Raw genomic sequence first — 27,482 nt, 5'->3', positions numbered from 1 at the left:
GTGACCCTGAGGCCACAAGGCAAATGCCAAAATGGGCTCAAGAACAGTAAAATCAAGGTAAGTGCAAACTACTTTAGGGTTAATAAGCCCAAAAAGGAGGATCCCCAGGTTAGGTGAGGTGCTTTTCTGGAATCAACGAGTTTGAGGTGAGTGTGGAGAAGACGAAGTGAGCGTTTTGTCAGGACAAGACCATCAAGAGACGCCAAGTCCTCAGTCCGGCTCTGTGACCTTAAGGAGGTCACTAAGTTTTCTGTCCCTTCGGGCTTTTGGTGCCTCCCCTGAAGAAATAAAGGTTTGGAATGGATTCAAACCTTAGGGTCCTTTCCGATCTTACTTCTCCAGTTCTCTATCCTTTATGCCTCAATTTAAACTCATCCTTTTCTGCCTCTTCCATACGAATCTTTCTTCTTCCCAAGGGGCATGAGGGCGTTTGGTGAGCTACACAGTCTTGGCCTTGTCTTCCTGTCTCTTGCCGAAACTTCAATCAGTTCTCTAAGATATCATCCATCCACGTGTTCATTCATCCATTCATTCAACAAAAGTTCAATGACACCAGTTTCCATCCACCACTCTAGCTAGAGCTGGGCGACTGACACATGGCAACCTCCTGGGGAAGAAAACAAGAAGTCCACCTGGGCCATCGGATTAGGGTTAGACTATGTTCAATTAGACCAGGTTAGGTTAGGTTAGGGACTGGCCCACTCGGACCCCAAACTTCTTCCTACACAGCCATGTAACGGAAAAGTCTCTTTTTCTAGCCCTCAGGTCCCCTGCTCTTACCTCAAGGAATAAACGTCCCCATTCTTGACCCCCTAGTGAGGATGGAGAGGGAAAAGACTTAGGCAAGGGCGGTGAGGCTTTGTGTCAGGTGGCAGTAGCTGGCAGCTCTCCGGGGCTTGATCTCAAGGCCACGTTCCCTCAAAGGAATGATGGTGGGAGGGGAGCCAGCAAGAGATCCTGGAAATGGGATGCCGGAGCTTTCAGGATGGACGGGGTGCCACAACAGCTGTCCTACAGATGGGGAAGAGCATTTGAACCTTGAGTTTACATTTCTAGAAAAACTCCCCCACCCCCTCTCCTTCTCAGCTCACTCCCTTGCTGTATTAAGGGGCTTTTGTGAGGTTTAGAAAAATAAACAGAATCTAACCATAACTGTCTGAAAGTGCTAAATTACCGAGGAAGACATAACAGATTAGCTGTGCAAATGAGGCCTGGGTGGGAGATGGCCGGCACACTGGGGAGCTGCGAATCACCCACGAGATCAGTGGTTTCCTACTCCCCGCCCTCCGCTGGGGTGAGCTGACCGTGGTGAAGCTTGTGACTTCTCTGGTGGCACTGAAGGCTGAGTCCAATTGTCTACAGAGATGAGCTTTAGGAAAGGGGCCCATCCACCCTAAAAGCAGCCACACCCTCAGGCTTGAAAAGATCTGGCTAATGCCATCTAGTCTATTCTCGCCTTTCCGGGAGGATGGTGCCTCACTCATCCTGGTTGGAGGTGAAACTTTTCTGTTTAAGAGGCGACTTTCATGGTCTTCCCCTAGAACCTGTTGGAGTGGGTGTGTGGGGGGTAATGATGCAAAAGTCTTGCCGTGTTAGAGTTGAAAGGCATCTTAGAATACTGGTCCAACCCTTCACTTTACAAAGGAGTAAACAGGCTCACGGAGAGGAAGCCACTTGCCCGAGGTCCCTCAGCTGGTGAGTGACAGAGCCGGCACTGGAACCCAGGTCTCCTCAACCCCAGGAGAGATGCACTTTGTGCAACAGCCGACTTCAAGCCTCCCAGCTAACTTCCCAATTCCTGTTTCCTTCAAAAATCCTGTCCCTTCCGTAGTTGTCCCTGAGTTCTGCTCCATGAATTCGTGTACTTTTGGCCAGTCTGCCGATATAGCTTCTATAGTTTCGAGCCCCAAGACTTAAAAGTCCAAGTCAGCCTGCATTTATGGAGCCCCTCCTGTTTGCCAAGCGCAGCATTAAGCACCAAGGACACCAAGATGAATAAGGCATAGTCGCTCCCCTTAGAGATTTACACTCGGCCAGCCAGGGAGCATCTGGAGTTCTTTCTACAAACAACCTGAACTCCCCCTGTAAGTATTTCCTCCCCCTAAACCTTCAGGAGGTACACAGGGTGGGTTAGGAAGTAGAGGTTACCTGGTTAGGCTGCCATCTGTAAGGTGCTCTTCTGGTTCCGGAGGAGAGAAATCCCACTTCCCCACACTTCAGGATATATGAGAAAGAGAGGTTTCTAGTTTTCTAACGGATTTGGAGTCAGAGATCCTGGATTTGAGTCATAGCTCTACCTTTCACCAGCTACTAGCCCGTAAGCAAATTATCTAACCTTTTTGAACCTCAGCTTCTTCTGAACCAAGGGTCATGAAACCCACCTTATAAGACTGTTAACGCAAATCAAATCAAACAAGTAACTTCCCCAGCGCCATGCCTGGCACACAGGGAACCTCACTAATGCTACTCTCCTTCCTTTCTCCCGAGCCCTGGCCTCTATGGCGGTGTGCCACCCCCGGCATGATGCCTTCTGAAGGGTTTCAAGGCTTTTTTTTTGAGAAGCTCACTGTTGATTCCCTCCCAGGCACGAGAAGGGGTTGACATCCACCTTCTTCCTTCTCAGAGTGAGTTTCCACCTCATGTCTGCCCAACTTAGACACTCAGACCCTCTCTCAACACGGCATCCCTTCCTGCTGGCCACGCTCCCTCACTTGAGTCCGGCGTTGCAAAGGAATGGGCCGCCCTGATCTAAGTCACAATTCTGTTCTGAAGATGTAAAAATGAAGAGAAGGCATGTGGGAGATGCATTCCCCCAAAGAGAAAACTCTCTCCTCCTTGATGTGTCACGGAAGACACACAGGATTTAAGTCAGAAGACACGTGTTGGACACCCAGCTCTTCACTAATTGTCTATGTGACTCTAGCCCACTGAGCCTTGGTTTCCTTATCTGTAAAAGGGGAATACAAAAGCTGATTTATTTAGTTGTTGTGAAGATTAAATTTGAAAAGACATATGAACAATCATAACAAAAAGGAAAGTACCGCATTGATATTACTATTATTTTTCCCCTCCTGTTCCCCTCACACATCTCAAGGAAGGACAGTCCTGGGTGAGGAAAGGCAGTTTGCTTCTTGCAAAGCCTCCGAGTCCCACCTCTCCCTCTCCAATCAGAAAGAGCAAACTCCTCCTCTCTCCGCCTGAGCTGGGGGAGGTAAGGGTGGATCCCAGAGTGGGGAGCCCAGAGCTGTCTCCTTCTCCATCTGTCTACAGGGGAGTGCTGTTGGCAAGGAGCAACTCTCCAAGTGCCAGAGGTGAAATCCATCACCAGGGCCCTGAACTGAGATAAGATAGAGGAACGTAAATCAAGGCTCCCTGAGATAAGAAGGCAGCCTGGGACCTAAAAAATGCAGCTCTCCTGCCAGCTGCCCACTTCGACGAAGTTGCAAAGCAGAGGTCTGTGCTAGGCGGGGAAGAAACCCAGACCCAGGGCCCCTCTTAGAAAAGAAGGAGGAATCCCAACCTTCTCTTTCCCTCTTACCAAGTCCCAGCCAGAGAGGAGGAAGAGGCATATTTACTGAGTCCCTCTCAGCAAAAAAAAAAAAAAACAAAACAAAAACAAAAAAAAACCTGTGAGGCCATCCACTGGCATCAGAGATTAAGGGCAAAGGTTTGGGGGTCAGGCAGCCTGGGTTCAAATCCTGACTCTTCCTGTGTCATCTTGAACGATCTACCTCATCTCCGTGAGCATCAGTTTCCAACAGGGATGAAAACTGACGCTCTGTAATGCTACTTTACTGAATGGTTTTGAAGACTAAATATGATCCTTTTTGTAGAGCATTAGTAGTAAAATGTCTGGCACATAGAAAGTGCTTAATCAGTAGTAGCTATAGCTATGTATCATATAGTTATATATAAGACTGGTTGTGGGGCTTCCCTGGTGGCACAGTGGTTGAGAATCTGCCTGCTAATGCAGGGGACACGGGTTCGAGTCCTGGTCTGGGAAGATCCCACATGCCGCGGAGCAACTAGGCCCGTGAGCCACAACTACTGAGCCTGCGCGTCTGGAGCCTGTGCTCCGCAACAAGAGAGGCCGCGATAGTGAGAGGCCCGCGCACCGCGATGAAGAGTGGCCCCCACTTGCCACACCTGGAGAAAGCCCTCGCACAGAAACGAAGACCCAACACAGCCATAAATAAATAAACAAAAATTAAAAAAAAAAAAAAAAAAAGACTGGTTGTGATCAAGGAAACCAACACCTCACTAACTGACTGTTTATCTCATTAATATAGTCATCTTTTTCTAATTCTCTGAATGATATTCCCAAGAAACAAGTCTGGTTGAGTGTTATTGAGGAATGGACCATCACCTTGCCAACGCTCCCCAGGGTTTGACACGAGTGTCACCATATGTAAAGAGCTCCTTCTCCCCCACCTCTCCCCCCTAAATATGTGTGTTTAAGTACATGTGTGACAGAAAATCATTAACAGACACCTAGAGGCCTAAGACAGGGCTCCAGGGAAGGAAGTGGCTGAGAGAGACCTGGGAGGAGAGTGAATACAATGGGTCCCCTACATGAGATTGAGTTCCGTTCCAAGAGCGCGTTTGTAAGTCCAACAAAGTTAGCCTAGGTACCCAACTAACACAATCGGCTACATAGTACTGTACTGTAATAGGTTTAAAACACTTTTCACACAAATAATACATAACAAACAAACACAAAAAATAAACATTTTTAATCTTACAGTACAGTACCTTGAAAAGTACAGTAGTACAGTACAACAGCTGGCATCCAGGGGCTGGCCTCGAGTGAAGAGGCAAGAAGAGTTACTGACTGGAGGAGGGAGAGGAGGTGGGAGATGGTAGAGCTAAAGGATCGTCAGCAATAGGAGATAGAGGGCAAGCTGCAATTTCACTCACGCCTGATGTCGATGGAACGCACGTTCGCATCTTTGAAAGTTCGCAACTTGAAGGTTCATCTGTAGGGGACTTACTGTAATGACCTAGGCAGGCGCCCACACAGGCAGAGGGCTCATTTCTGCCTCAGAAAGAGGCCCTCATATCCTTAGCCATCCTCTCGGCCGTGTGGTCATCTTTCCCTCCTTGGTTATCAATCAAGGCACAACTACTTAATTTGTGCCTGGGTTTGGAGGATGGTGGGAGAAGTTGCTACCTTGGTCCCTGATCTAAAGGTGCCAATCTGATTCGAGAAGGAGCTGACAAACTTGAGATGTTTCAGGGAGTCAGGGAACCCAGGCTCAGTCCCACAGAAGCCCGTGATAGAGTTTAGCTGGGTTCATAGGGGGAGCGGGGGCTGGGCAAGTACTGGAGGGCCCTGAAAGGTGGGCAGAAGCATGTGGATGGACTGACACAGTCAGCCAAGGGGACCCTTTATGGTTTCTTGAGCAAGGAAATTGCACAATGGATGTGGTGTGTGGGGTGAGGCGGACTGACAGACCGTGTAGGAAAGTAAGAGTGTGGGACCTAAGTTCAAGGCTTGGGTCAGCCACTTAATAGCTGTATGGGTGACACCGGCGAGTTATCTGACCTCTCTCTTGGGTTTCCCATTTGCAAAAACAAAGCCTAGCTTCCAGGTTTGCCGTGAAGCTACCAGGTGACATATGTAAGGCCACTTGCTACAAATGTATGGGTTACGATGACTGAAATGGGTGTGGGGACGATGAGCCCTGCAGGAAGGGGGACTAGCTGGGGGCAGGCGGGCAGGGACAAGGGCAGGGATGGGAGTGGGGAGTTTTGGAATCGGCTTCCTCCTGCTGCCCTTCCTCCTGCTGCCCTCCTCTGCTGCGGGCCAGGTAGAAAGCGTCCCATCCTGTGGACTTGAACCCTGTCTTGGGCTAAAACTGACCGTAAGAGGCAGACAGCTGAGCAGATCAGGGAGTGACAGAACATGAGTGGATGTACAAATAGACAAGATGAACGATTCCCATTGTATACACAAGAGGCTTTGCTAACACTCAGCCAATTAGAAAACTAATCTAAACAGCCACCGGCTTCCAGTCTCTTCAGAGCTCCTTCAAACAGCTGTTTAGTCTGCACTTGCTGCGGCTCCCAGCAAGTGCCCTGGGTCTGCTCCTGGGTCCGGTTCCCCACTTGAGCCTCAAGGGCTCCTCAAGAGCAAAGGATCGTGTCTTTTCCACCCCCTGGACTCCCTCTAGGGTCCCACTGCTGTTTGAGCTGTGCTCCTGTGTCCCCATCTCTGAAAGCCCTGCACGGTGCCCCAAATACAGGGACCGGTCTAGTCCTGCCCATGTTATATATTGCCCTTCATCTGGGAGACAGGGAATGATGGGGTAGGAACAAAGGCTTTGAAGTCTGACAAATTTGAGTCCAAAATCTCCTAGGTCTCTCACTGCTGTGATCTCTCTGAGGCTCTGTTCCCTAACCTAGAGAGGAGATAGTAATTGTACCTCCTAAATAGGGATTAAAAGCAAGCATATATAAAAGAACCTAGCACAGTTCCTGGCACACTATAAGTGCATATAAGTACACTACATTTGCCATTACTGTTATAACTGTCATTATTGTTGACTCTGAGTTGCCTGAGGGGCAGGAGACCATTGGACTTCGGTGTCAGGCAGACTCTCAGATGGTCCTGGACAATCCCTGTGTCCTGGTATTCACAGCTCTGTGTAATCCCCTCCCTTGAGCCTGGGAGGGCCCTGTAACTTGCTTCTAACCAATACCATATGGCAAAGGTGATGCAACGTCACTTCTATCATTAGGGTACATGAAGTTGTGACTTCCGACTTGCTAGGCAGCTCTGTTGCTTCCAGCTTGTGCGCTGCTGGAGAAGCCCTAAGGCGAGGGCTGAGGGCAGCCTCTGGCTGAGGACAAGCTGGCAACTGAGGCCCTCAATCCAACAACCCTCGATGAACTGAATTCTGCCTGCTATCACGTGAGCTTGGAAAGGGATCCTTCCCCAGCTGAGCCTTCAGACGACACTCCAGCCCTGGTCAAAGCTGTGCTCAGACTCCTGGCCCACAGAAACCATGAGATAACGGGTATTCTTTTAAGCCACTGAGTTTTATGGTAATTTGTTGCACAGAAATGAATAACTAATATAATTTCTTTGTGTTTCTGGCACAGCACTTGGCACAGAGTAGCAGTCAAGTGTGGACTGAGTGGATGGATGAATGAATAATGGTTACAGGTAAACTCATCAGGATCTGAGAAAGGTCTGGCTGGGCTAGACCCAAAAAGTGGGCTCTTCCCCAGACCTGCTACCTATATCTTTTGTTCCTTTCTCTCCCTCACCTATGACCCGAGGTCCCTCTTCCGGTCTCCAGTCCTCGGGACATTTCCCTGCTTCTAGTTCCTGCGTTTAGTTTATTTTCTTCCTTAAAAAACAAAAACAAAAAACAATCCAGCTCTCGCTAAAATCTCTGACCCTGGTGAACTGAATCATTTCTGATGGAAAGCAGTCTTGTCCAGAAGCCTCTTACCCACCCTGCTTAGGAATGCAGTTGCTGCAGATATTAAAACAGACCTGCAGACGTCTGCAATGAGTGGGGAGCTCGTGCCAGGAATGACCTCAGCCTGAACAGCAGGGCTTTTACCTGTGAAAAGCTGCTGCTCTGGTCTGGACCACAACAAGACCCTCCCTTCTCCAAACCCTTGCCCTTCAAGGTACCCCAGGCTGCTCCCCTAGTTTAAGGCCTGAGCCATAGCTTCCTGCCCAAGGCTGCTACAAAATCAGGAGGGCGGTGCCATCAGGCCCGCTAGAGAGGATGCTGTGGGTCCCTTTGTCCAAGCGGCTCCAAGTGGCTTTGGCTGAAGCATGTGACCTCATGGCTGGCAGCCCCCCTTTCCTCTTCTCTCCTCCTGACTCCACTCTTCCCCTCCAGACAGCCGAGAGGGACCCTGTTCAGGTGGAGAGGTATCAGGCTTCATTCCTCTGCAAGAGGCACCCTCTCAGGGAAGGCCAGGACTCTTGGGGTAGAAACCAGCGACTGGAAACCCTCATTCTGAAGGCTCCTCCCTGTGTAGCCGTGTAGCTGAACTCCCACCCTGACCTTGAATTTTGCCCTAATTCAGCTCCTGCGGCTCAATCTGAACACGTCCAAGATGAAGCAGAAACACTCGTCAATGATCGGATTTCCCTCTTCTGCTGAGAAGCTCCGAGAACTAGGAGAATCCCAACTATAACTCTTCCAACCTGCAAACTCAGCGGTCTAGTCCTTGACAGTCCCGATAATCATAACAACTAATATTTGCCTAACCCATTCCCCTATGCTAGGTACATCTATATATGCTATTTCTCACAAGAATCCTGCAGTATTTTTAGCTCCATTTAACAGATGAATGAACTGTGGCTCAGAAAGACTGTCACGTTTTCCCAGTTAAATAGTGGGCAAGACTAGGAATCTAAACCACGGTCTGTTGACTCAGAGCCCCGTGCTCTTCCCACTGCTGGGCTCACCTCGCCCCGCCCCCATCTGCCGTGCTCATTCGCCTCTAATTTTGCATCTCATTTGTGCGTTGATCACTTTATGTTGAAATGGACGCACTGTATTGCCCAATTCCCGCCCCTTTCACCTTAATCTTGGCCTATGCCAGCCTCTAGAAAGCTGGATTGAGTGGCTTCATCCAAAGTAGCATTGGCCTGATCCCTGGTCTTCAAATCTAGAGACCCGGGTTCGAAATTCTGCCACTGACACTAATGAGAGGTATGACTTTGAGTGGGTCACCTCACTTTTCTAGGTATTATAATGTGAAAGTCACAAATTGGATGCGCTTTGAGGTCACTTCTTGCTCTGAAACTGTATGTTCTTTGACTCAATTTCTGGTTGGCCTCCCTCTTGGGGAGGGACAGTTTCCCAAGTCACTGGGAAAATGACTCAGCCCGTTGCCATCTGGAGCTTGGGCTGGGAGTAGGGAGCACTTAGCCAGCTGCTCCAGAGACCACAGGAGGATGCTGTCCCCCACTCCACCCCAGCTGGTCCCTCCACTCTTGGCTCCTTTTTCCAGCCTTCCATGACATCAATGTGATCTCTCTCAGGTTAGAATACAAGCTCTTAAAGGTCTCTGTCCTTGATTGTCATTGACCCATGATTACCGCCCAACCCGGGTACCACGCCAGACAGGCTGGCACTCCACTGATCTCACAGGATGTCTGTGAGCTTGGGATGAAGGTTATCCCAATCCCCGTGCTTGGGGAGACCCGGGGGCCCTGCAGCTGCTCCCAGCTGTCCGGCTGAATAATGCAGAGTCTGTCGGGTCTCCGGCTGAGCCTCTTTTAGAGGGTATTCGGGTTGCAGCGTTAACTGGAGGCATCTCAGCTGCTTCCTGCTCCTTGGGTCCCCGCACAGATTCCTAAGCAAAGACAATCCGTCCAGCTCTGTGTCCAATCACAGCCCCAGAAGCTGGGGGTGGAGAGCTGAAGACCTTCATCATCATCGCAGAGCAAGGAGACAAACTTCCTAGGCCGGAAGGGGCTCCCAGGGCCAAGCGCGCCCGGGTCTCTTCCTGCAGGCACAGAGGCAGAAGCGTGGCTCAGTTTCCAGAAATCTTTGGATGCTTCTGTGGCCTCCTAAGTCACTCTTTCAGAATCTAATCACTGACAACCACCCTCCCCAGAGTCAAACTATTTGCACAAACTACCTGTGCTACTGACACTAGTTCAACCCTCCACATCAGCAAGACGTAGCCTCCTGCCTGTCTCCCGAGCTCAGCTCTGCCCCTTCATTACCAAGCGCGGCAAATGCTGTCCCCCAAGCATGCCCACCTGCCCCCATTTCCACAACACCCCTTGTCCTTCTCTGGGCTTCAGGTCTCGAGTGTAAGACTTATCTTCTCCCCAAAACTGCTGTGAGTGATACCAGGAGACTCTAGTTAGTCTGTTCATTCCCATGGTTCTTTCTCTGCTGCTTCCTCAATGCTAAGTGCTTACTTGATAATTTTTGCCAGTGCACTCAGTTTCACGGTATCTTCTCTCAGTTTTGTTTTCATGCTCATGTCAGTGTCTCCCACCCACTCATAAACCCGGAGCCCCTCTGGAGTACAGACCAGTTCTCCTCCTTCCCCTCTGAACTGTCGTCGGTGCTCACATTTCTGACTATTGACCCTCAGGAAGTTCCACCTGAGAGCTACCCTCTGACTACAGTTCAAGCCCATTTCCTGTTGGGTTGGGACCTGGAAATGTGACAAGGTTTTGGCTGGCTGCCCACAGACTGGCTGGTTCCCAAGGCCAATTTGGGGAGATGAAGGGGAAAATGACTCTTTTGACATAAATAGTGTTTCAGAATGCACCAGCATGGAAACAATGGCCCTCCTGCACCCCATTCACGCTAACCCTCTTCCTCATGCCAAGCACCCTGGCCTGCCAAGACAGCCGTGCTCCTACGGCATCCTGGAGGGAATATTACTCAGGGCAGTTGGCCCCAGGGAAGTGTGGAAAGGAAGAGGCTGGGCAGGGGACACGCAGAGGACCAGCAAAGGCGAGACACAAGCCAGGTGTCCAGCTCCACCCTCTTCTGCTTCCACAAACAGGGGTTTCTTTAGGGCTTGTCTTGAGTCTAAATGAAAAACAAGTTGGAGCAGAGATGAGGGGTAGGGTTTGCAGAGCAGAGTTTATAGGCGCTTGCGTGTTCTCAGTGGCTCCCTCCTCACACATTCCTCTGCATTTTTCCTTTTATTAACGTGGCGTCTTTCCCAGGCCACTTTATGGAACCGTGTGTGTTTTTACTTATGCCCTGATTGGGTTTGATCGCGTCTCTCCCTCTGAAGAAACTTCAGATCTGTTCAAGCCCTCCCCGCGGCCCCTGCAAGGACGCGCTGGTCACCATGGGATCCTGGGCTGACCTCTCCACCGAACCCCAAGGGCTCCGCTGTGTTTTTGATGACACCGGGCACTTTCCCGCAGGAGGGTCACACCTCACTTGGACCTGAAACGATACAGCTCAGTCTGACGACTCATCCAAACCTGAAATGACTTCTGGCTCTTGCCCTAAAAATCAAATCTGCCCCAGACGAGGAAGAGGAAGATTTACCACAATGAAGATTTTCCAAGGAATGTGCTCTAAGCCCTGAAGGCCATTGCCAGAGAGCAGATCTGATAGAACACAGCTTTCCAAGGACCTGGTTTCAAAGCATGGCCTGCATTTCTGGACAAACAGGCGTGTTTATTTAAAAAGACACTTGTTAGTTTCAGGAACTCTGCTCTTCACCTTTTCCTCTTTGGACCATCAGTTCCAAGAGGACCAAGACCAAGGTCTGAAGTTGACCTACTCTCTTTGAGCTCCATTTTATCAATGTTTCCCCATAGTGGTCTCCTGGTGTCTGGAAGACATTCTGTTTTGCTGAGACCTGAAGCAGCAGGCAGGATAGCCAGCCTGCGATCTTTGAAAACTTATTTGCCCTCTTGGAGCTGCATTTTCTTCCTCTGTGAAATGAGGAAAGTAATGCATTCTCTGGAGGGTTTTGAGAATTAAATGAACTAATGTTTGTAAGAGGCCTGGCACTTTGGAGGCATTCAGTAAATGGTAGGGACTTCTGTTACGAAGGAGGTAGGGACCTCTTTCTGAGAATCTGCTTTTGTTCCCTAAACCCTCCCCTTATTCGTCCTGGCCATCTCCCGTCCCTCTCCCGCTGCAGCAGTCCTTCCTGAGATGTCTGTAGACAATATCAAACTCCCCTCTACGTTCTCAAGGGCAAGCATCTCCCAGTCCTTTGGGAAATGTAGTTCTGAGATGGTTTTCCTGTTGTCAGCAGGCTCTGGAAGAGGCATTAGCCCAACAAGGCTTGATGTGGGAATCTTTCACAGGTACCACTCATCTGGCTGGCAGATGTAGCTTTGCTGCAAGATATAGCTCTGTCTTCCAGATGGGAGGGTGCCTGGGAGTCCTGAGGTGGGACTGGTCTCTCTCTGCCTGGAGCCACTGTGGGGCATACTCTCGGGTCTGTCACCCTCTTCCAAACCCCCAAGTCCTTGAACCAACTTAGATGGAGCTGATTGTATCTTTGTCCCTCAAATCCACATTCCAGCAATCAGCTGACCATCTTCCCATCTCTCCACCACCCCCGCCTTCCCCCAACACACACACACACACACACACACACACACACACACACACACACACACACACTGGTATTTCCAGGGGAGAGGGGAGTAATACTGGGTAACAGCAGAGGATACACTGGATGTTTCTCCACCAGGTAGAGTTATATTCATTCCAACATTCTCTGGGAGGTGAAACAGGATACAGAGGGCTTCTCAGGTGAGGGTCCTCACAACAGAGGAGTTTTTTGGCTGAATGAAGGTGGGGGAGGGAGTAGGGGTCTGTGGCCCTGTTCTCCTCCCCTGGTAACCTGACACTGCCAGGCAGTGGTCCCTAATGCTCCACTCCCAGAGTCCCACCTCTGCCTTGACAGGGTGGGAATGCACCTTGCCCATTGGCAGCTGTGGTCCAGCCTCATTTGAGTCGGGCTTGTTTGGGGACTTTTATGCTAAAATGCTCCCTTCCTCATCACTTCTGGTCAAAGCGCTTTGGGTCACAAGGGGCAGAAACCCATTCACGTATAAAAAGTGGATAAAGGGACAGCTATTGGAGGACAAAGAGATTCCAAATAAGTGAAGTACCAGGCCTCATAGCTACAGTCTCCTGTCTCAGCTTTTCCGTGTGTTGCTTGGTTTGCCCTTGGTGTCAGCAGAGGGTCGTGACTCAAGTCCTGGTTGAATGAGAAGTTTTTGGCCAGCCCCTCCAACTAAATGGCTGCAGAGTCTGTGCTTTTTTCTTTCAAACTCTTAAAAAGAAAAACAGATTGGCTGTGGTTCCGCCACAGTATCGGCTGGCCTTGGGCATTTACTCCTGGTCGAATGAGCCGTGGCTGAGGGGTGGAGCAGGAGGTACAAAACATGTACGAGGTAGCAGAAGCTGAACGTGGGGAAACAACTCTCTGAGAAGTAGACGCATCCCTCCCGAGGTGTGTCTAACCCCCCACGTGGTTCTGGGGTTCATCGAGGGACGGGTAACACTCATCCTCAGCGAATCCAACCATCTCAGGAGTGGATCTCGAAAGCTGGGGGGCAGGAGCCCCACGGAAGAACTGTCACCTCCACAGCGCTCTGGGGACAGGGTGAAATTTCTCAACAGAGGGACACGTAAGATGGTGTCTTGTGAAAATAGCACTGGATGGGGAGCTGAGAGCCCCTGTTTCTGATTCCAGCTCTGCCGCTAACCCACGGAACAGCCTTGGGAAAATAGCCTTCACCCTCTGGGTCTTAGATTCTCCAGAAATTAAAAAATAAATAAATAATAATAATAAATTCACAGTGTTGAGTTAAATAATCTTCAAGGCCCTTGCCAACCCCTAGGAATTCCTTACCTGACCCCGGCCCCAGCAATTTCCCAGAATGGAGCTCTCTGACCCGTGACTTTGGTGGGGTCTTTGCCAGCCACCTCTCTGTCATGACAAACCACCCATCCCTGGTGACTAGTCCTTGCCAGAAGCTTCCCAGCCTGGCCCTGTAGTCATCCAAGAAAACCCAGGCAGGGCGTCCTGTGGAGTAGGGTCAGGAATCCTCATTTCAAGAAGCAAATTTATTTCTGCGCTTTGGAGAAACTCAGGACAGGACCTGAGCTTTTGTTCTCTGACCTCACCAAGGAGGACAGGTGAGGACTCCTCTAACGGAAGGTGTCCCAGCGGGGTCATCGGGGCCTGTGAGGCCAGAGGGAGCTGTAGGAGAGGGTCAGCAAAAGCTGCAGAGGGCAAGTACTGTAAGTCACATGGAGTCGGAGAGGGAGAGCAGAAAATGTGGGTCCCAGGGGAAGAAGGCAGGGGCAATTGGTTGTGCCTTCGGGCAGGAAGTGAATTACATTCAGAGAATATGAAAATGCCACACTAATCAGCACCTGTTCATTTGGGAGCCAGCAGGCCTGTGGCATCTGAGGTTGAGCCTGGCTTTGGGTCTCCCCAGGGGGAGGAAATACAGCACATTGAGATCCACTCAAGTGTTGAAAGAGGCCCTGCTCCTAAGTGCGGGGGAGAGAAGGAAGGTGCCCTCAGCCTCCATTGCTCCTTCCTGGCCCCAGATGGTCAGTTACACACCCCCCAGCCCCCAATCCCGGGCAGATGGCTGCAAATTCTGCAGGGGCCTCTGAGCATTCCCTTGGCTAATAGCCACATTCCAGAGCAGCATATGTTTCATCTCAAGCCCACAAGGTTTGCACTTCCAAGTGGAGCCAAAGAGAAAACCTTGGCCCGGCTGCACATGTCTTTGGAGAGGTGGGGATGCGGGAGGCCAGCAGGGAGGTGGGAGCTGTCATGTCCAAGAATATCTGAGCGAAGGCAAAGCTGGGTCCAACATTGGCGACACCCTCCTTCCTAACTCAAAACTCCTCCAGGCACCTACCCAGGAGCCTGAGCAGCAGAGCCACGCCTCCAGCCTCATCCAAGTGCCTCTCACGTGCCTGCACATTCCTCCAACCTCTGGCTCCAGTTCTGCACCTTTGTCTCACCTCCTGCCCCTCCTGAATCGAGGGTTCGTAGCGCAAGGCTGTGTGGAGTGAGGAAGAAAAGAGGGTGCATTCGGATCTCTCTTTGTCCCTTGAAAAATGCCTGGACCTGACCCTCCCTTGCCCCATCTCTCTGCTCTGAAGGGTGAGCTCCCCTGGCCTTTGGCTGCTGAAAGACACAAAGTCTGGAGGAGGATTCAGGAAGGATCCAGAGTTGGATGGAAAGAGACAGGAGGAGGAGGAGATTGGGGGAGGGGGGGAGGGGAGAGAGACGAGGTCAGATGGGGGCTGAAGCTCGGAAGGGACTATAGAGGGCTTCGGGCTGGAAAAAGAGAGGCGGGGTCTCCTCTGGTGGGTGGGGAAGGAGGGGGAGGGACAGAGGGGGTCCCGGTCCTCCAGGGGTTCTGCTCTGTGGTAAGCCAAGGGATTTCTGACAGCAAAGTAAACTGTGGTGTGCTGAGTTTACCCAGCTCCAATAAGCAGTGTTTGGAGTGTTTAATGTTTCCTTCCCACCGAACTAGCTGACAAGCACTGAACTGCAGCCAGCCCTTGCAGTCTTTTGGGAAGGTAGAGTGTGGGGAGGTAAGGAGAGGGCTGTCAGCAAAGCCAGGGTCCCTGACACAACCCAGGAGGGGAGACTTGGGTGGGAACTGGGAAGTGCAGCTAACACACACAGTCCCAAAGTCCCCCATCAAGGAGAAAGAACCCGAACTACAAGTCACCCCCATCACCCCAACTTCTCTCCACATCAGTCCCAGCCTGGCCCGCACACCCTCCTGTCCTTTACATGGTCCGTTTTTCTCATTGTACTCTCTGTATTAAATGCTGGCCTAGGGGGGTACAGTGTCAGACAGCCGTGCATATGCGGATAGAGGCAGAGGGCACACAGACCACAAAATAAATCAGGACGACACCAGAGCTCAGTGCCCAAGAACAAAGTAAACTAACCCTGGCATGATGCCCAGTACAATGTGCCAGTGGGTTTTGCGCTAAGTATGGATGAACGGGTGGAAATATTAGGGAAAGATAGCTCTACCTTTCTACAATCCAGGGAAGATCCTGGGAAGAAACTGGCTTCTGAAAGGCCCTTACAATGAAACGGAGGAGAAAAGTTCAGACAGAAAGGCATTTCAGGGAGTGGAATGAACAGAAGCACAAAGTAGTAGGTAAGAGAACCAGGTGGTGCATCCAGAAAGTGAGTGCACACAAGGGCAGGGACCAGGTTAGGAGAGGGAGGAGGTGGGGAAGGACAGAGTGAGCTGTGGGCACAGAGCCAGAAGCTGGTTCCAGCACAGTAGCCAAGGGTTCGTCCTCTGCAGTCCTGGGCTGCCGTTGCCCCCTCCCCATCCCACATGCAGGGAATTAGAGGTCACTCTGGACCTCTAGAGCAAAGAGAGGTGGACGAGTGATGGGGAAGAGGGAGGGGCCCATGGCACCAAGACACAGCCCAGGCTGAGGTCCAGGATGTGTGATCCCCGCTGAGCTGTGGGCATGGAGCGGGGGATGTGGCCATGTTATGAGGGCAGGCACAGCAAGGCGTGGAGCAGCCTGGACCAGTAAGGTTAGAAAGACAAAAAGCAGGAAGTGGTTCACTGCTCGGGAGAAGGGGACCAGAGAGAGTTTGAGGATGCAGGTTGGGGTAACAATGGTGTGTATGGAGGTGTGTAAACGTGACACAGCTGCCAGGATAATTGTGCATCAACTCAGTCTAACTTAACTCAGACTCCTGAGTCACAACTCGTTCTCCTGTGCAAAAGTTCATTTGGGTTTTGCCACAAGATGTTATGGAAAACCCAAACGAAATTTTTGGCCAACCCAATATTTTAAAATACCCCCCTAAAAGCAGAGAGGAGGGGTAGATGAGTAGCTTCAGATGGGCTCCAAGGAACACAAGGAGCTCCTGGGAAGCCAGCAGAGGGCGGGGAGAGGAAGAGGGTAGGTGGTGGGAGGGAGGTCGCTCACAGCTGGCAGGGCCCCCATCTCAACCAGAGCAGCTCCACATTATCTGCTGGATTTGTTTGCTTTTATGTAAGACTTCCTTGAAAGAAAGGCTTACCGTTGCAAGCCTGTAAAAGAAGAGTTTGGAAACCACTAAGGTATAATTTCTCTTGGGAGTTCCTATCGGCTATAAGAACTGTGGTTCTATGAAAGAATGTGCAGTGAACACATGCACCAACTTTGGGGCACAGTTCCCACATTCAAATATTCTGTCTCGCTGTCAGATCATTCTTTCTCTCTTTTTATTTTTTTTGGTTCAGAGAAAATATGATCAGCACGAGCATTGTAATTCTCCCCTCTTTTCATTTGGTTCAGGAATGGGAGAAACAGCACCGATTCCATCATTCCTCCAGCCCGTGCCCATGGCAGATATCACAAGTCAATAATAACACTCTCAGAATAATAATTATAATAATAATATTGAAAATAATAATAACAGCAACACAGTCTCAGGATCTGTCTAAACAGAGCATTCCAGGTGCCCACCCCAATCGGGAAGAGTCAGTACATGAGCTGAAACCTCCCTGCTAGCCCAGACTTTGTTGGTGTCTGACTCCAAGAAAGCCAAGCTAAAAGGACCACCACCATCACTGCCCAAACCATCCTTCATGGCCTCCTGGACCCATAGGACAAGGTGCTGGCCCATAATTCCAACAGGAGATGAGGGCTGGCCTTAACTTGGGAGGTAAGTGCTTTAAACTTGCCTGTTAACTGCCTGGGCCCTGGAGAAAGAGGCCTACGATGTAGGGGAAATACGGTCATTTCTTGTACCTTGCAATCTATTCGAAGTCCAGGGACAGTTACCATATATGACTTTGAACTCTAGATTTATTTATTTCTTCAGACTGTCCCCATCTGTTCATTCTCTACAGTTACCAAGAAAGAGACTCAGGAAAAACTGTAAAGGACTTTGAACTTGTTTGAAGGGGAAGTATAAAACGGGGCCGAGACAAACTGGATTCCAAATCCTAAGCCAGCTTGGGAAAGATCAGTCTCTATGGGCGAGAAGTGTAGGGAGGAGGAAGAAGGAGCCTTGGAAGGATCTGGGAAGGGTGCACAGTATATGAAACAAGACAAAAAAGATGAGAATAAGGTGCTGAACGGGGTTTGATTCATGGTTTTTAACCTTTTTGGCCGCACCATGCAGCATGTGGGATCTTAGTTCCCTGACCAGGGATCGAACCCGTACCCCTGCAGTGGGAGCACGGCGTCCTAAACATTGGACCATCAGGGAAGTCCCTCAACTTTTTAAATAAGGCGAACTACCTTTTCAAAAGAAATCAAGGGACTTCCCTGGTGGTCCAGTGGGTAAGACTCCGTGCTCCCAGTGCAGGGGGCCGGGGTGCGATCCCTGGTCGGGGAACTAGATCCCGCATGCTTGCCACAACTAAGAGTTCGCGTGCCGCAACGAAGATCCCGTGTGCCGCAACTAAGGAGCCAGCGCAGCCAAAATACATACATACATACATACATATTTAAAAAAAGAAGAAGAAGAAGAAGAAAAGAAATCAAACGCAGACGTAGAATCCCAGGATGTAAATGGGTCAAAGGAGCTGCTCTGGTTGAATGTGGTTCCCTTCTGGTTCTGCTGCTTCCCCCCCGCCCCGGACTCAGAGCCATGTGGTCATTGCCGGGGGTCAGCAGCATGTCGACTCCAGAGGTGCCGCGCCCAGAGCTCCTCACCCGCTTTGCTCCCCGCTTCTGTCCAGCGTCTAGCATCATGTCTGGCACACGGAAGCCCCTCTGTGAGCACTTGTGGAATAAACGGATACACCGCAACTATGCTTTCTGTCAACACAGTTCACAAAGCACTTTCACAGGAGCTTTCTGGGCTAAACGTCAACTCTCACCCCACTTCTGTGCACTGTCTCAGCCGGGCCAGTCCCTCTGGAGCTGGGGGTACACTCAGCAGGTGTGACCCCTCCGTCTGGAGGGGCTCCAGATCCAGGGAACTTGAGGTTTCATCCGAGAAGCCTCATTCCTGCCCTGACTCGGTCACTGAGCTGTGACCCAGCCTAGAGACCCTCTGATTCCTCACCTCCGCCCCCTCAGGCCCCCTCCCTAGCATGCCCCCCATCTCCTGGAAGAAGATGTGGGTGTTCACTCCAGATCCTCCAAGACCTGCTCCTTGTCCCTGGCACAGACCTGCCAAGTTGGGGACATGAGAACAGGCCAGGTTCCCTACGGGGAGCCCAGGGGGGTGGAGCCAGGCCTGGCTGGGCCTCCAGGTCATCCTGCCCTGGCCCCAGGGTTTAATAAACTCCAAGAGAGGTTTTCAAAGGCCACTTGATCTTCCCCATCAGGCAGCCCCTGTCTCCCTTTCAGAGCCGCGGGACTGGAAAGAAAAAACCGCTCAATGAACAAGGGGGCCAGAGAAAGCCGAGCCACGGGGCACCTTCTATGAATTTCTGATGAGCACACGGTCTGACTCCTGAGTCCCGGCCCAGTGCAGTCAGGGATGTTAGTTTAAGTCATTTCGCACGGTTCACTGGCTCTCTGAGAGCCGCTTGTCTCCAGCCTGGCCCTCTCTAACAAGCTCTTTTTACTTGGGGCTCCTCTGAGCAGAGACCTCAAACAATAACAGCTTTCAAGGGGCTCGGCCCTCCTCCGGCAGCTTCCCTCTCCCACCCTGGTCCACTCTCCATCCTTCTCTGCCCTGCCCACCTGAACGTCCCACCCAGTGCAGGGCCTGACACAAAGTAGGGATTCAGGGAAAATTTGCCCCTCCCTCCCTTCCTTCTTTCCATCCTTCCTCTTTCCCTCCCTCCCTCCCTCCCTTCTTTCCTTCCTTCCTTCCTTCCATCCTTCCTCCCTCCCTCCCTTCCTTCCTTCCTTCCCTCCTTCCCTCCTTCCCTCCTTCCTTCCTTCCTTCCATCCTTCCTCCCTCCCTCCCTTCCTTCCTTCCTTCCATCCTTCCTCCCTCCCTCCCTTCCTTCCTTCCTTCCTCCCTTCTTTCCTTCCTCCCTTCCTTCCTTCCTTCCTTCCTTCCTTCCTCCCTCCCTCCCTTCCTTCCATCTTTCCTCCCTCCCTCCCTTCCTTCCTTCCTTCCCTCCTTCCTTCCTTCCTTCCTTCCTTCCATCCTTCTTCCCTCCCTTCCTTCCTTCCTTCCTCCCTTCTTTCCTTCCTCCCTTCCTTCCTTCCTCCCTTCTTTCCTTCCTCCCTTCCTTCCTTCCATCTTTCCTCCCTCCCTCCCTTCCTTCCACCCTTCCTCCCTCCCTTCCTCCCTCCCTCCCTCCCTTCCATCCTTCCTCCACCTCCTCCTCCACCGTCCTCGCCCTTCCTCCCCTTGAGCAGTCATAGACTAAGTAACCATGCTCCCAAGAGCAGGCCACCTTGTCACTGCAATACTTTGTGGCTGGCGCCCCCTGGGGTTGTGTGGTGGAGAGGCCCCGGCCAAGGGCATGGGCCTGATACCCTAGGCCTGTTGGGCTCCTCAGCCCTCTTGAAACTTTGAGCAGTTTCCTCCTTGCTTTGCTCGGAGCCCTGGGGGCACTGGGGGCACTGTGGCTGCGGGCCTGCTGGGGGCTGGTCCGGGCAGGTCCCTCTGGGCCCCACAGAGGGTGGGCGTGTCTCCCCTGTTCCAGCTTCTTTTCCTCCACTGTCCCCTCTGTCACTGAGGCCAGTGAGGAGCCAGCCGGCCTCCCCACCCCCCGGTCTCCTCGCTGGGTAATGAGTCTTCAGAAGAGACTCCTGGGGAAGAAAAGACGCACTCAGCAGCAGACGACAGTCGTCTACGTGTTTAGACTAAACCCCCGGCCAAAACAAACAAACAAAGTTCTTATCAAGACCAGTCTGTATTTTGGCTTAATGAGAGCGTTGCCTTAACATTTGGATCCTTTGATGGTGACCTTTGACCGGGGGAGCTCCGGAAGGCTTTGGACATTTGCTCTGGGAGAGGCTCTGCCCCACACCTAAGGCACCTGCCAGCACTTAAAGGTCTCCTCCCCAGGGCCTGGGTACCGCCTTTGGGGCCCAGGGTCGCTCCCCTTTCAAGAGTCCCAAGCAGGCGGGCTGTGCGTGTCCCTCCCAACCTCCCCCCCCCCCACCCCGCACCATCCCCGCCTCTCCCTGCTTCGCACCCTCACGTCTCCACCCCCCATGTTAATAACCCAGCTTCTTCAGGAAGTGAGGTTTGAGCATCAGGAGTGTGGCAAACTGAAGGCACCGTGGACTGGGGACGCGGGCCCCAGACCCCAGCTCCGCCCCAGCCGCTGTCTGGCTCTATGGCTGTGACTAGACTCCCCGTTCTCCACCATCACCCCCTTATGACAGGGGTGGGCCGGACCAGTGTTTCCTAGAGTTGAATCCCCAGATGTCCAGGATCAGACTGCTCTGGATGACCCAGAGTTAAATAAGCAGGCTCCAAGTCCCCACCCAGATCCACAGAAGCAGGGCTTTTAAGGGTGGGACCCAGCCCGCATTTTCACACATGCTCCGGGCGTGTCCTGGGCCCCCTAAGGGTGGAGAACCACCGTCCTTGTCTGTTCCGAACTCTAGCCTCCACCGAGAATCCACCTACGTGCTCAGTCTGAACTTTTGTGAGCTCTACTTGGGGCGGATTTTCCAAGAACTGAACGACCTTTGCACAGGCTCCTTACAAGGCCCTGGGAGGGGCCCTGGTAACTCTGTATTCCTACTTGTGAATTCTTTTACTTAAAGAGAACGTAACCACCGCATAAGAAAAGCTCAAACCCCGAAAAACCTGGCCTGGCCCCTGGGTGAGCTAGTTGATCGGTGACTTTTTATAGGGTCTTAAGCCTAGGTCACACGCCCCCTCTGATGATAGGCTGTCTCCGGTTTCTCTTACATCCCTCTTCCCTCATACAGTCCAATATTCTTTGCCCAGTGAAAGCTATAACATCACCTCTAACAATCACTATGGTAATCCCAGAGGTCAAATTCCAGTGGCCAGAGGTAGAAATGACTCCAGAAAGAGAGAGGTTTGTCTCAGGCTGGCTGATGCCTCCACACCCAGACTCTATTTTTTAAAAGTTTCATTCCCACGTGTTGGAACAGAAGGGGCCAGGTGGAGAAAGGCAGACCCAGTTTTTAAGCTAATCAGCCATTCTTCACATTAGACCAGACTTGGGTTCACATCTTTACTTGGTCTTTATCAACTGAATGATGCCGGAGCCTGAGCGTTCTCTGACATGAGGAGCTGATAGCCCTGCGTTCCAGGGCTATGGGGAGGGTGGGTGAGACTGAAAATAAAGGCCTTTCACAGTCCATAAGTACTAACCAGTTGTAAGATATTGCTAATCAGGACATATTTAGGCAGAGAGGGCTTGAAACAACCTGTGGTCAAAGAGTTTGGGATACTTAATGTCATTGATGGTGCCCAAATCCTTCTAGGGCAGCTGCGTTGCAGAAGGGACCAAGGCCCCCTGCTGGCTAAGCTCCCAGGGGTAAGAGCTTACCCAGCACCATGCCTCACTGTTGGCACTCAACAGACGTCCTGTCATGCACTTCTTGCTTCCCCTCGGCCTGGGCCTCGGAGCTGGGCAGGGAAGCAGAGGAGGGAGAGCAGGATGTGGGTGGAGAGCTTCTCCTCCCCCTCTACCCCCCGCAGCCCTTGGCAAATCAGGGGAAGAAGGAGGAAGAGGAGGAGGAAGCCACATCTGGTTTGAGTGAGGTTCCCAGCAGAGAGAGCAGGGCCCTGGGATGCCAGAGGAGAGGGCCCAGAGCTGGGGAGGAAGGGAAGCAGGGGGGGCTGGCGTGGGCCCCGGCCAATCTGGGAGTAGAGAGTGAAAGTGGTTGGTACTGGGGCAAAGCAAATAAACAGAGTGGTTGAGACAATAATAATAAAGAGAAGAGTCATTGAAGTGAAGAATGGAGGTTGTGTCACACCCAAGACAAACAGAAAATAAACGGCCAGTGGATCCACTCTACAGATGTTTGGCACCGAGGCACGACAGATTTAAGATGTGTGGAAGATGCCGCAGCCGACCAGGGCTCCACCAGCAGCAGCTGGAGAGCAGGTGGAGAGGAGCCCCAGCCAAAGGCCTTCGTGGCTGGAGGGGCGCCAACCCCAGAGGCCATTTCACCCTCCTCCAGCCTCAGACAAGCCTGCCCCTTGCTGATCCCAACACGGCATCTGCACGTACCGAGTGGGAGAAGTAGAAGGAGCCGTCCTTCCTGGGCCAGGCTGGGTCCCTGGGCAGGGCGGCCTCCTACTTCCCAGCACGGTTCCCTCCCTGCAAGAGGGACCTAGAAGCCCCAGTATTCAGATGGAATGAATTCTTCAAGTGGCCTCAAGGAAGCGCAGACTGCCTTTCTACTGGCTGGTCGCCAGCTTGCCACATGCTCATGTCAGTGACTTCAGGGACCGTGTTTTCCCTTCCTGGCATCTCAGGCTTCTGAGCTAACCTTTGACCTGGAATAGCATGGGGGCTGGGAGCTCAGTGTGTAGAGTGTTCACCCCCTCGTTTACTCAACAGTCTACTTGGTGTGCCTGGCACTCCCAGAAGCACTTCAGGGGTTACAAAGATGGACGAGATGCTATCCTTCCCCTAAAGGGATTTACAATCCAGGGATAAAGAAAGTTAATGTTTTTTGAGTGTCCATTACCATAGTAAGTACTCCACTAGGTGCCGTCAAGCGGTCTACCTTATTTATTCGTTACCCTGTTTGGTAGATATTATTCCATCATTATTCTCACAGAGGACCACAGAGATTTGGTGCTTTTTCTACGGTCACAAAGCCAGGAAAGGCATCATCTGGTGTTCAGACCCGGATTCATCTGGTCCTAAAGCCCAGTGCTCTTTCCCTGACCCCATAAACAGCCACAAGGTGAAGCAGAATTCAACAACTGTCAAATAAAATCGCATGCTCTCAAAGATACAAGAAAGAGGTCTCCTATCTCACATCCACCCCTGCTCCCTGCCCCCTTAATTGGAACCAAACTTCATCTTTCTGTTCTGTGCACCAGCAGGGAGGAGCCAACACATCCCATCCCCAGCCAAGGCCAAGTGCCTGCAGGTGTCTGAGGAATGCTAATGGCCCTGAATTGGGGGAGGGTCTACACAGGGCTCTTCTCTGGCATTTGCTTCCCATTAAGCCCTCTCCCTCTTCCTCTCCAGACCCTCCCTCCCCCTCCAGCAACATGCAGCTTTCATGAGCCAATTACCATGGCCAGGTTTTTCTGTTCGTCTGAAGCCCCTGGCACTGCTAACAAGACACAGATGCAGCAGAGCAAGCCCCTGCTGTCCACTTCGGAGCAGGGGCTTTCTTTGCCCTGAGGGACCCCAAGTAGACAGAAGGAAGGTTGGATAGTCCAATTTCAACTCAGCCCCAAAAGGAGGGGGAGGCCTCAAAGGGCAAGATGGTTATGATTGGTCTCAGAAAGGACTCTTCCCAGGGCTGTGGAATCATGGTGGACCTCAGGGACAGAGCAGGGGTCCCGAACAGGAAGATCAAAGACCAGGCTTGAGTGAAGGTACATAGCAGGGGAGGGTACCGTGAAACTTTCAGTTAACAAACAGGTATCCAGAGTCTAGGTAACTTAATTCAAAACAGATTGTGTTAAAACCAGTTCAGAAACTAGTCCGACAGTCTGGAATCTCCTATTTTCCTACTACTCCTTAGATTTCCTCCACAGCCTCTCTGCATCTTAAAATTCTACTCCGGCTTAAGCCTCAGTGATCCATGAACTCTCCCAGACATTCATGGGCAAAATTATACTCTGATTGTGTTTCTTTGAATCCAGTGTCACCATAACATATCTGAATGTGGATTTACTTATGTATGTCCTCCTCAGAACTCCCCAAATTTCTTTAACCCGAGGATGAATGTCTTCCATCAATTCTGGAAAATTAAATATTGCCATTCCCACATTCTCTCTGTTCTTCTCCTTCTGCATCTCCTTGTAGGGTAGTTTGGACTCTCTTAGTCTACCCTCCATGCCTCTTAGATTCTCTTTCATATTTTCTCTCTCCTTATCTTTCTGTGCTGCATTTGGGGTAATTTCCTCTGATCTATCTTTCAGTTCACTTAATCTCTGTTCAGCTTTGTCTAACCTGCTGTTTGACACATCCATTGAGCTTTTATTTCAATGACTATTTTTTTCATTTCTAGAAAGTTCCATTTGGTTCTCTTTACAAATTTCCCTGTTCTCTTTCAAAATATTCTACCCTTTCTTTATGGTTTATAATGCTTTTTCACCTTTTTAATCATTTTAAACATAGTTATTTTAAGGCCTCTTTCAGATTGCTATATTATTTTATGTTATTGATGCTAAACTAGTTTGCTGTGTTTGCTGACTTTCCCTAATGGCATATTGTTTCCTCATGTGGTTTGCAATTTTTTTATTGTTAGTGCAACTTCAAAGGGGATTATGTTTTGCTGTGAGAACGCTGTTGCTCTGGGGCACATTCCTCCAGAATAGTCTTGTCCTTCCTCCTCTTGATACCCCATGAGTTTTACTGGTCTGGAATCTATTCTTACATTAATTTCTCAGCTTGGGAATTCCAACAATGGAAATTCAGACACTATAGTCACATATGGTTTGGGCCTGGAGCTTCTTTTTCTCACTGGAGACTTTTTTCTATTCAGAGCCCCAGTAAGTCCAAGCTTAATTGTCACTGCCCTAAGGCCCTGAGTGATATATTTCCAGTCCAGATTTCTCTGAGGATGCATCCCTCACAGGGTCTCAGTTTTTTCAGAGGTCTCTATTTTAGCTGTCTGCCTCTTATGAACTAGAGATCCTGTCACCTGCCCCCTTGCTGATATCAAAACCATAGTCTCTAACACCTAGGACTGCATCTAATCTGATATCCCCCATGGCACCATTATCGTGGCTCAGCTTGTGGAACTTACCATTCAGACTTTAAGCTCTATATTTACCTCCTGAGGACTTTTTTTTATTGCGCTTTGCATTCTAAGTCATGAGTTTTTGCAAACAGACCGAGTACTTCTTGAAAAGCCTGCCTACTTCATCTTTATCGCTCCTGTAGTGCCTAGCACAGTGTTCTGTCACAGCCTCCTTACTTATCCATCCAAACAGACAAAACCCTTAGGCACCCACACATGACCCTGACCCCTTCATCTGTGCAGAATCCCATAAGCCAGGGACATGCAGGGTGATCCAGGGAGGAGGGACGCAGAAGTAAGCACTGGCACTGACGCAGGACACTTCATTGCTCTTTTCCAAGCTATGGGTTCTTTCCTAGGAGGTAGTGCAGGTAGAGATTTGGACCAAAAGCTAACCCTCATTCTAGTCTGATCTCGGGCACTTATGAGCTGGGAGAACGTGGAAAAGTCACTTCACCTTTCTGGGGTGTCAGATTCTGCATCCATAAAACAGAGGCAGAGGATCTGGGCGATCTCCAAGATCCATTTCAGCTCCGACAGCCTTTGAAGCTGCAGGGTAAGAACATATACTGGAGAAAACAGTGAGGCTCTCACTCAAGTGTCCCCCAGATATTCCCCACCCCAAATCACCCATGAGAGTTTCTATCTCCCTGTGGCCTCTCCTTCCACCCCCAGCGCCCCCCGCACCCACCAGCTTCCTTTCACCGTACCTTGCCGTTCCTCCAAGTCCACTGCCTGGGAGGCCTTGGTCCCACGTCTGTGTCTTAGGAAGTGGGGCGTGGAGGCTTGGCTGGCAGTCAGTATCCCTCCCAGGGGTGGGGATGAGCCTCATGGGAGATCAGAGGAGACAGCAGATGACACGGTGACCCGGCCCCTGGATGCGCAGAAACCCCATCTGCCTCCAACTTTAGGGGTTTCCTGAGCCTTGGGCTGGGGACCCTGCATCTTAATGAGCCTCTTGAGCCGGTTTAGAAACAATGAATCAAATCCAGCTGGAAGCTGCCCTCCGACCCAGCTAATGACTTGTTTATTGTCAGAGCAGCAGTGCGTCATTTAAGGGAATTTCAAAGTGTCACTAATTGGCAGAGGGCCAGCAAATAGCACCATATAAATCTGAAGGCACTTCCGCTGGTGCTGAGGATTGCGGAGCAGATACAGAAGAGGCAGGAGGAAGAAGGGTACCGCCGGGGCAGGGCCGTGGGTGCTGGGTGTAGCATCTCACCAGCTGCTGCTGCTTCTGCCCTGGGTCTCCACTACCCTGGGGAGGGTGGAGTGTCTGTTCTGTGACTGAGGAAAGGAAAGAATAAAGCCCTAGGATGGTCCTTGTGCCCTTAGTGACATTACACTGCATGTCCCCAACCCCAAGATGCCTGGCTTCCTACTGTGCTCTGGGAGAAGATGCCTTCTTTCTGGGGTAAGAACTGAAGCTCTCATTTGAGGCAGGATTGATGGATTCTGTAAGGCCCTGTATCCATTTCATAGAAATGTGCTGCTCACAGAAGACCCTTGGCAAGACCCTTACTCCAGTGGGCCTCTTAGGGACGGAGCTGGGAGGACCAGGAAGGAATGACGGGATAAATAGAGCCTCTTCTCACTCAGCGTAACCCACGAGCTCCTCCTAGGAGCAGGACCAGACGATGCGCCGGAGATGGGAGATCAGTGAAGGCCATGGGTGTTCCTTCCACGCCCACCCAGCTCCTCCCACACACATCCCTCAGCCGTCTGCAGATTTAAGCCGGTGGGTGATGTGGAGAAGAGGCAAGCAAGAGGGAAGGAGAAAGGAGGAAGGGCATAAAGTGGGAAATGAAAGATGGGTTGGAGCGGAAGACAGGAGGTCGGCGTGTCAGAGTGGCCTCACCCGGCTCACAGCAGACACTCCTCAAGGCCTCCAACAGGCCCCCTCGTGCACGCCTCCAAGCACTGGCCCTGATGCCGTCAGCAGGCGGGCAGAGTCAGGAAGCTTTGCCCTGAGGCCCTGCTGGGGAGCAGTCGGGGAGGGGGGCCGAGGGCTGATTCCTTGGGCTAACTACTCCGTGCCTGGTGGCGATGGGCCCTAAAGTTAGGCCCAGCCTAATGCCAGCTAAGTTTATAAACTGTGACACCAAGGACCCATGTGGGAAATGGAAAGAAGGCAAAATCTGCACGCAGTAGAGTTGACAGGAAGTCAGAGGACCAGCACTGCCCAGATGTATCAGGCATCCATCA

The 27,482-nt window shown here is 51.2% G+C and overlaps 1 long non-coding RNA gene across 1 annotated transcript; it reads right to left on the bottom strand.

Moving 5' to 3' along the window:
• Positions 1 to 844: 844 nt before the first annotated feature.
• On the bottom strand, positions 845 to 26,136 carry LOC137772680 (uncharacterized). Its single transcript, XR_011075517.1, has 3 exons — positions 25,988 to 26,136; positions 25,735 to 25,826; positions 845 to 1,011 (listed from the first exon to the last, which is right to left on the bottom strand). It is a non-coding gene; the product is annotated as an uncharacterized lncRNA (long non-coding RNA).
• Positions 26,137 to 27,482: the final 1,346 nt, after the last annotated feature.

Source organism: Eschrichtius robustus, chromosome 11 (genome assembly GCF_028021215.1).
Source record: "Eschrichtius robustus isolate mEscRob2 chromosome 11, mEscRob2.pri, whole genome shotgun sequence".
In the NCBI taxonomy this organism is placed as follows: domain Eukaryota; kingdom Metazoa; phylum Chordata; class Mammalia; order Artiodactyla; family Eschrichtiidae; genus Eschrichtius; species Eschrichtius robustus.
The sequence above is the reverse complement of the archived record's forward strand: the minus strand, read 5'-3'. Positions and strand labels throughout refer to the sequence as shown.